At 39.1% G+C, this 9,949-nt stretch overlaps 1 pseudogene; it reads left to right on the forward strand.

Moving 5' to 3' along the window:
- Window positions 1-9,538, forward strand: part of LOC105822938 — an 18,898-nt pseudogene extending 9,360 nt beyond the window's left edge.
- The last annotated feature ends 411 nt before the right edge of the window (window positions 9,539-9,949 follow it).

The following is a 9,949-nucleotide window of genomic DNA, read 5'->3' on the forward strand; positions in this document are numbered from 1 at the left end:
GAGGGCCCCATGGATAAACCAGGAATCAGGAAATCTTGGACTTAAATCTGATTTTCAAACTTGGCTAACACTGATTCTCTACTTTGGCCATCTGTAAAAGTGGAAAATCATCAACAAGCATATATGTACAACACTCTAAGCACTTTAAGATGGAAATTGTTACCACAGATATTCAAAATGTAATTCTCAGCATACAGTTCTAAATTTAAACATTGAAATGGTTTGTATTTGCCATAAAATTAGAGAGCTTGCAGTGGATTTTGTTAGTGGGGTTTCTATGTTTTGAGAAGTTGGGAAGACTTGGGGGAAATTTAATGTAATCATTGCAAGCAGTATTTGGCTAACTTTAATTATTGAAGTGTATGTATTTTTCATTCACTCTATTGGAGACACACTCTATATTAACAATCATTGTTTTACAAATAAGATAACTGAGGAAAGAGAAACCTGCAAAGTCACAGTAAGTTAGATAAGGAGATACTGCCACAGTTCTTGAGTTTATACATTTTACTCCTAATCTCACTCAGATAAACAGAGATGTAGAAATTTAATATATCATATTTTAGGCTATAAAGGTCTAAAATAAAATCTGTGTCAATTATCCTTTTTCAAATTATACAGGTAAAATTTGGCTAAGGGGATATATTCAAATTTTCACTGCCAGTGTACAGTATTTCTAGACTATTTTAAATACCATTTATGACATTGCAGTGACGTGTTTTGGAATATATACTTTGAAGAACTGTTTTGGAAGTTAGAGCTTATTTATTTATCCATATATACATATCTATATGTATGTGTGATTACAGATACACACACACAAACACACTAAACAGAGTTCAACAATTTTTGCTATTGATATGCATTATATTTTCCTTAATGGGTCCATTTTTGGAAGTTTGTGCACACAGGGCTGATATTCAGTTGTGTATAAGCAATTATTAATGGCTGGCATCCTTATTGATATATCCATCAGGCATTCACTCTGATTGGTTAATGCTTATATTGGTTATTAAATATTTTTATTACATTCCAGGTACATATGTTTTAATGTATTCTATAGGATGCTTTATAAACCGTTGCCAATAATAACTATGAGCTAACAATTAAATAACAATTGCAAGGAAAGTGAAGATAGTATTTACTTGTGGAAACTTGTTTCCAGCACATTACCAAGAGATAAAGTTGGTAAACAAGAGGAAAAAACAGAAATATTGTCAGGCTCATGTTAAACAAGGAACCATGTTGTGAAGCAAATCGACACAAGTTGTGTCTATATAATTGTAACAATGGTTGAGAACACAAATCTCTGTTCAAGAAGATGAAATTTTCACCCTGTAGTTAGAGAATTCTTCACTTAACTCATTTTAAGAAATACTTATTTGATGGGAATATTTTTTAACAATTTTGGACTGGATGGATGAGATCTCTCTCTCTTTTACTCCCCACATGGATCAGAAAGAAGAAGAAGTGACTGGCTATTTAATGCAATTAATAAAAAAATACCCCAAAGCACTAGTTTCCACAAATGCCTTAAAAATAAGAATTTTTTAAAAAAGTGAAATATTCTAAATTTTCACCTTTTGTGGTTTTGGAGGATCAATTTTTCTATATCACTTTTATGTACATTGTCTTTTATTCTATTAATATTTCAGTGATGTTGGCACAGCTGAGCTGGGATAAAAAAATAAGTTGGCCTTCATTTATTTTGAGAGAAAATTATTAACAATTATTTTCCTTATAAATAGCATTTAATTGAATTCAAGTTGTTCTCTGTATTGCTGCTTGATTTCAAACTGTTTTTTCAAGTTAATTTGATTGAGTAGATTCACTTTATATTCAAGATTCTTTTTTTCTTCATTCTCTTCCATAAAGGAAAAGTCTATAAAATTTAATAAAAAAAATCATAAAAGATCATTCTTGCCTATTGTTTACTTATGGAAGAAGCAATAACATTCATCATGAAAGAAATCAAAATAATTTTTAGAGTATGGTTAGCTAAGGTTATTCCACAACCATAGGTCTTAGTTGTCTTATAAGCATCACCTTTACAGGTAATTTCCTTGTGACTTATTCCATTTATAGAAATGTAGGAGCCCTCATTTATATATATATATATAAAGAAAATTTTCTATTGAATATTTCTTATTCCGGTCTATGCAACATAGGAAATTTTAGCTTATAACAACTCTGTAAATGCACTTTAGCGATTGGGAAAACACAGTCCCCACTGAAGTACATGAGCTTTTTCAAAACCACTTTCAGTAAATCTTGTCAAAAACAAATGAAAAATTTCATTAACAAAATGTACTTAAAAGATCTCAAATATTATTTTTGCATACTTCCAAATTATATATTGGGACAAAAGAAGATGATGGCAGGCAGGCAGGAAGGAAAGAATTATCTATTCTTCTACAACAAGAATAATGGAAAGAGATTGCATTGACTACTTGGGGAAAGGTTGATCCAGAGGGACACTCATGCTAACAGAAGGATATTGAATTTTTTTTTTGCCAGTTTTTAGAGATATTTTGGCATTTAACACATTGCTATCTTCTGATATTTTTCCTAAAGAATATTAAAATTATCATAGTGTAAGTATGTCACTTTACTCCAATTTTTCTTTTTTGTAAAAAACAAAATTCATATTGTGCATTAGAAAAAGATTTTTGTTCTCTAGTCTTAAGGGAAAACTAAAAGAAAGTCATTGTTGAGATTAGGTAATTGCAATGTGCAGACACTGGGAAAATGTTTTATTTTCTATGGTTTTGTATTGATAGCAATATATGTGGTACTACCACAGAGAGAAGTCTGTTAAAAGGCTAAGGGCTGGATGACTGAAAATGAATGAGAAGCATAAACTGTATTCTGATTCAGAGTTCCCATTGAAGATGCTCAGGGGAAAAAAAGGAAATCTGTCTACAATTGTGTACATGAAACATATATAATCTATGTTTAGAAGACTATGTTTTCAACTCTCTCTTTCATTTCATTATGACATATTTCAAGGTTTTATCACAGAGAACCACAAAGGGAAAATCACTTAAGTATACAAACAAGTGTACATGTTCAGAGAGTAAGGATTTAAAGCATTTGCATTAATCAATCAAATTTAGGAGAAATTTTCATTAGTAAATTATATATGGGCCAATCAAGTATGTATAACTACCAGTGAAAGTTGAATGTGGAAGCAGTTGGCCTATTAGGGTCATCTTCATGAGTCTAATTAAGATTCATTTAAAGAGTTATTTTTAAAAATCAGGTGGGCCACTGTCTGATTTTCAGCTAAGAACAGAAAACCACTGGTTCCTCTGCTATTTGAAAAAAATATTACTGAACAACTGTTGTAAGCCAGATATCACTGTATCTGTATGCCAGATACCGTTGTAGGTGCCAGAGGGGAAACCAATAACCAAATTTTGTTTTCTCAAACTGATATGTCTTAGGAAGGCAATGAGAGAGAAAAGACAGAAGGTGACAACAGAAGACACTTCAGGAGAGGAGAGGAGGGGGATGTCGGTAGCAGACACACCACCTAGAGAGATGGTCATCAAAGCCTCTATATTTGGACAGCTTATTTTAACCTAGAGTCAGAGCAGTAATTGATTTACCCTAAAACAAGCAAATAAGCTAGGCTGGCCTAAATCTGTTTGGTTCCTTTGCTTCTTAATAGTGAGAGATCTGTGGAGAGAGTCGTCAGGCCTGGGTTCTACTTCCAACTTAGCAACTGAGTTTCAGTTTTTCAGTGTTTCTGGGCCTCAGGATCCTCATCTGTGCAACAAGGCACTAAAAACCGTTCCAGTTCTCCCTATTATTATTCTGAATCCTGGCCAGGGACCACAAATATATGCTACTGATTGAGAATGCAAGTTTTTGGCTTAGCTCTAAAGTGACTACCAAAAATCTTGCTTCGTTCCTAGAGAAAATAACTGACAACTTATTCTACTGGGTTTGAATTAGTAGCATCATCTTTACATAAGAAACAGAAAACCCTTATTTTTTCCTATAAATGTGAATTAAGGAGAACCCAACAACAAATATTTGCTAGGTTGCATTTTATAATAGCTTCTAAGTTACTTGCTTAAAAAACTCACTCTAAATATGAGCAGATACAGTCAAAAAACACAGTCTTCGTATGCACATTTATTTTTCCAAAATGGATGTTGAATCTCAGCCCAGATCAAAAGAGAAAGTTATTTTTTTCCTCCGAGTTTAGTATGGGGCAGATTTTCCATGATCCAAATCTTCAAATATTTGCTTGACTCAGAGAGACCTTTCTCCATTATCTGTCATTCTAGTTCAGATTCAGACATATGTACGAGATCAGACTCATTCTGAGTCAAGCCAAGCTTTTTAACTTGCCAAAAATGTTCTTTGTGGAAATAGGATTGTGATGCAGGGAGGACTGGATAAAACTCTTAAGATGAATAGTAAATATGCAATTTTCTTTTTATTCCCCCTCCGTTGTGAGGTATGTGATCGTCAGGCACTAGAGTCTGCGCAAGAAAACTGGGGTGCATTTTCCTTGAATTTAAGCATGTTCATGTGCCCTTCTTTTAAAAAATCCCTTGGTTTCTACTTCTAAAGCTTTCACCTGGTCTTGCTGCTTGTTTCCCTCTGAGGTAATATCCCTAGAGTCTGCAATCACTGATCATATCTTCAAGTGCCAAAATGTCAGGAAGAATTGAGATTTTAGTATCACGGGCAGGGATAAATATAGAATCAGGAGAACGTGTCTAGAGCTAAGACCTTACTTAGAGATAATAAAAACCATCTAATATATGTTATTAGCATTCGAGATTCAAAGCAGAAAGCTTTTTAAGTGCTTGCTTTCAAGTTTTGCCCTCATGGTAGTTGCAATAATTTGTTAGGGCTTGGCTGCTTTCCTGAATATGACTGTTCATATGTCCAGAAATATACAATGGAATGTCATAGACACAGAAATTTTAAGATCACTCAGTTAACAGAAACATTTTTTCTTACCTCTCATGACCTTTATACCCTTAGGATTTTAGAATAGGGCTCATTAGTGCCTAAACCTAATAGAAAGTTTAGAGGAACTTCCAGAATGTCCTCTCTCTTCATGGTGACTTAAAGAGTTTTTCTTTTTCTTTTTTTTTTTTTTTTTTTGAGACAGAGTCTCACTCTGTTGCCCGGGCTAGAGTGTGTGCCGTGGCATCATCCTAGCTCACAGCAACCTCAAACTCCTGGGCTCAAGCGATCCTACTGCCTCAGCCTCCCGAGTAGCTGGGACTACAGGCATGTGCCACCATGTCCAGCTAATTTTTTCTATATATTTTTAGTTGTCCAATTAATTTCTTTCTATTTTTAGTAGAGACGGGGTCTCGCTCTTGCTCAGGCTGGTCTCGAACTCCTGAGCTCAAACAATCCGCCCGCCTCGGCCTCCCAGAGAGCTAGGATTACAGGTGTGAGCCACCGCGCCCAGCCAAGAGTTTTTCTCTTAACATCATTTCCTCTCCTTTCTAGGAGTTTTAAAACGTGGCTCTCTGCTCCACACAAATAATTTGCTCCTTGCAAATAATTTTTCTAAGGAGGAACTACTATTGCCCTTGCTGTTACCCTTTTCCGTGACTGCCGCCTTCCTTTTTTCCTGGCACGCCTCAAGTTTCTTTCAAACGCCATTCCTTTTCTTTTCAAGTATGTTTTTTTGGTTGTCGGTCCTGGCTGGCATGGGCTCTTTCCTGCTGGGACTTTCCCTGAGCTCCTCCGCCGGAGCCACCAGCAGCAGCCTCGCGCCTTCTCTTCCAGGCTGCCCCACCTTCTTCCCGCCACTCCAGAAAGACATCTCCCACTCTCAAGTTAACCACCGGCTGAAACTTCTCACAGAACTTCACAAAGCTCCTGGGCCTCTCCCTCCTCCATTTGTGGTGGTCGGAGCCAGCTCACATCTTTCGGAGCTGGGGTGGGCAGCGAGAGCCTTTGGTTTTTCCTGCTAGAAGATCATGGCTTCCTTGTGGTGGAGACACTGTGCTCTTCGGAGAGCCTGTAGTAGGGCTGTCACTCTCTGCCAGGTTCAGAGGTTTGGTTTTTTTTTTTTATTGTCCCTGTCAGTTAGCAGCCCAAGGTTACTGCCAGCTCTCTGTCAGGGCTTTGATTTTTGTCAGCTATGGCCAGGTCCTTTTAGTTATCTGCTATCTTTTCAGCTTTGTTCAGGCTCAGCTCTACTTGTCTACTAATTAGCTCTTTGGAGATTTCCCTTTTAAAACTCACTATCACAGAGGACAGGAACCGTTCAAAAGTTTTGTGCTTCATAGAAATTCCATATTCATCCATATCCTGTACAGCCATATTTTTAAAATTAAAAGTGGCAGGTCAGGCCAATTTAAGGTATAGAAGTAACATTGTCTATAAAGAGAGACCTTCAGGTTCTTGATCAGGTATGGAGATGAGTGACAGGGAAGGAAAAGGTTTACATCAAAAAACACTGAGGGGTACAAAATTAAAAAGAAACGATCACTCTGTATAACATATTCACATTTTCTTTATCTTCTGGTGTGCAAATATTGTGCTAGCTGAATATAAAAGTAGCACAACTTTAGGGTACAAAAAAAAAAAGAAACCACACTGTAATAACATCAAGAGTGGTCTCACATCAAGGAGGGCCCTGAGGATGTCTTTGTTGTCAACTTCAGAAGAAAAGAGAGGAACAGAAGAGGAAACTGGCAGAAGGAATAGATGCCAAAGAGAACTCAAAGGATTAGGTCTGGGTGAGGTGATCGGTATTCGAAAACAGTCTGCCTTCTGGCTCTGATCTAAGGGAATAGGCTGGCAGCCAAGCCAGAGGGCATAGCAGCACAAACACACCTTCAGCACACTGCTTGAGGGTTGCCTCAATGCCTTAGAAATTGTGCTACCAATTAGAAATAAAGCTCTTGTAAGAGCAATAGGCAAAATATTCTATTTATGGATAAAACTGCTTTTTACATAATTTCTCTCCTGGTTGTCCCCTCCACACAAACATATCTTTTCTTTCTTTCTTTCTTTTTTTTTTTTCTTGTAAGCCCCTTCTATTCTTATGCTCCTAAGTACATTTTTCCTCTGCTAACTTAGTGCTGTTGTAAGTTGCGCTTACATTGCATTTACACACTGTTAATGCCTGCAAGATGAAAGTAAAAACCTTTGAATATATTAATGTTATAACACAGATGTCTTACTTTTTACTTTTTTTTTTTTTTAAGCAAGTTGATGTGGCTAATAATGATGCAGATTGTGCTGGATGGATGTGCAGATGAAACAGGGGAATACAGATTAAATAAAAATTTCTTCAAAGCTTACGTTTGCTTCATAATTTAACTTCTGGGCTTGTCTCAGTGGTAGTAGATGCGACCAGCCATCATAACATTGTTTTGAAACATCTTGGCATCACAGAGAAACAATCACCCAAACAGTATTGCTGTACTCCTCCGAAGCCCAAGGAAAATAATCATGGGAAAAATAAAGACTGCCTGTGGCTCCGTACGGAGGGTCTTGACCCAACTGCTAAAACTGGGGGAGCTGTGGAAATCAGGGACAAAGGTTTTGGGCACCTCTTCTTCCAGATACTGAATGTGGTGTGTGCCAGGAGTGGTCACATACTCACTCTGGAAACATCCATGGAATGACTTTATTACCATGCTCTTTTCAACAACAAATAGAGGGGCATTGATGACATAAGGCCTTGGAGCAGGCACAATCAATTTCTCTTTCATGGATCCGTTCAGTCAAGAAGCATTTATTAGCAAGCTGTTCCAAGCTAGGGATTTTGTTAGGTCCCTAGGATATGAGAGTGGGTGAGAACCGACCCCCTTCTTCAAGGGGCTCATAGTCTAATGGAGAGGACATCTGTAAGCAAAAAACCTATAATATCATTTATTTTGGAGGAATGAAAAAGTGCTGTGGATCTCCAAGGAGGGAATAGCACCGTCTCCCAGGCCAAATGTGTCAAGACTGTACCTGGGGTCTGCATCTTTAATGTGTGGGGAGATGCTTACCTGCTGGACAGAGATGAAGGAGAGGCCTGAAGTCGTGGATGAGCGGTGGCGTTGGGGAATGGTGAGAATGTCAGTGTGGCCAGAGCTTAGGTTGTGTGTGTGTGTGTGTGTGTGTGTGTGTGTGTGTGTGTGAGTGAGAGGTGATGGAACAAGGGAAGTGGGTCTGTAGCAGACTCTACAGGGCTTTATATGCTAAGCTAAGGCACTTCGAATTTACAGGCAATGGGAAGCCAACTGGAAGCTTTCAGCCAATGGGAAGGGTGACAACCAGATGTCCCTTCTACAATAATTCTGATCACCATATGGAAGGGACACTGGCCCCTCTAGAAGAAACTGGTACAATTTAGGACATGGCACTGGATACCATTTGGGATATATGCAGTTCTCCAGACTGAGAAGATAGTATTCGGCCAAAGAATATTTGGCCAAAGAAAAGTGGCTGATCGAGAGATACTGTTGAGGGGCTTAGATTAGCAGAATCGAGACCACCTCATTACCCTACCTCTTCAGCACTCCCTAAGCTGGGATGGGCAGTTCCCAGGTAACGTGCTGAGAATCCCGGCTTCTTTCTGAGTAAAAGGGTCTCAGCCCATGAGCATCTAATAAGACACATAAAAGAGAGATGATTCTTCTTCCCTCTTACACTGGGAGCTTTGTGAAGACAGTCAGCAACCACGCCCCTGTCCCTGTGTTACCTCTCCAGCACCTAAATATTGACGATAACACATACTCCATGATATCTGAATATGAATGAATGAATGAGTGAATCAGAATGAGTGACACAACTGGAATGCAAAAACTCCCCAGAGATTGGAGAAAAGCATTACGTTTGTTGAAGATAGTTGCTAGACTATAAAGACCACTTTATTTTGAGGGAGACAAAGTGACCAGTTAATTGTAAATAGTGACGAAGCTACCCTCTTGTGCTATTTGGAAACAAGAGTCTAGAAATAAGACTAAGTTTATGTTACTAAGGGAGTGGTCTCTAATGCTGACAGCCTGGCCTCCCCAATGACACACACAGCACGAATATACAGCTACATGGCAGATTCGCTTCAGGGAGTGACTGTCCAGGCCTCGTGCTTGTTGGAGGTGGCACGCTCTTGACGCCGCAAGAGAGGAGAGCCATTGCCAGAAGCCGATGTCACTAAAGAAATAGTAGGCAAACACACCAACAGGGACAACGCAGCAGGCTGAGGAGCAAGTAGTGACTGACATCTAGGATGTGTGTCCCACGGGAGGGGGCCTTTCCTTAATCACACAGAAGTGCCACATGAGAGAAGGGGGCCCTGCGTTGACGATTAAAAAACCAGAATGAATGGAAAAGAGCATTTCCTGGATAATGTCCCAAACCTACCCATACCCTAGTCTGCATAGTGTCCTGTTTTTTTACTATCTTCTTCTTATTTCTGTGGTTTTTAGGCTGCATATCAGCCTCACTGTTTGGACCTTCTCCTGCCCTCGACTTGGCTGGTACAGCTTTAAATGGGTCTAGAAGGGAACGAGCACACGGTGCCTCTAACATGACTGCCGCGGCCATCTGTTAGGGCTGGGAGCGTCTGGGCAAGATTGCTCCTCACGCTCATCTGGCCAACTGGTCGGCTGCAGGACCCTCATAATCACTTCAGCAGAGTGGGAGCCTCATCCTCACGATGAAACTTGAGACATTACTTATGGATGAAATGAGGTCAGAGGAGGTCAGGACAGACAAGAGATGAGCTGGCCATGACAGCTGTCCAGGCTGCCCTTGAGATCCGACATCACAGCATCAGGGCCTGGCCTGCATCTTCCCACAGTGTGGGGGTTCTGTACCCCCTGAACCACTGTGGCTTCACTGTGTTTCAACCTGGGGGCAAGTCCTCTGGGAAAAGCCACTGTCCTGGAGGAAGATGAGGGAAAAACAAGCTAACATTGCTTTTGAAATAATGAAAGCATTAACCTCACGTTTGTGCTTTTCT

This window comes from Propithecus coquereli, unplaced genomic scaffold (assembly GCF_000956105.1).
Source record: "Propithecus coquereli isolate 6110/MARCELLA unplaced genomic scaffold, Pcoq_1.0 Scaffold65, whole genome shotgun sequence".
NCBI lineage: Eukaryota > Metazoa > Chordata > Mammalia > Primates > Indriidae > Propithecus > Propithecus coquereli.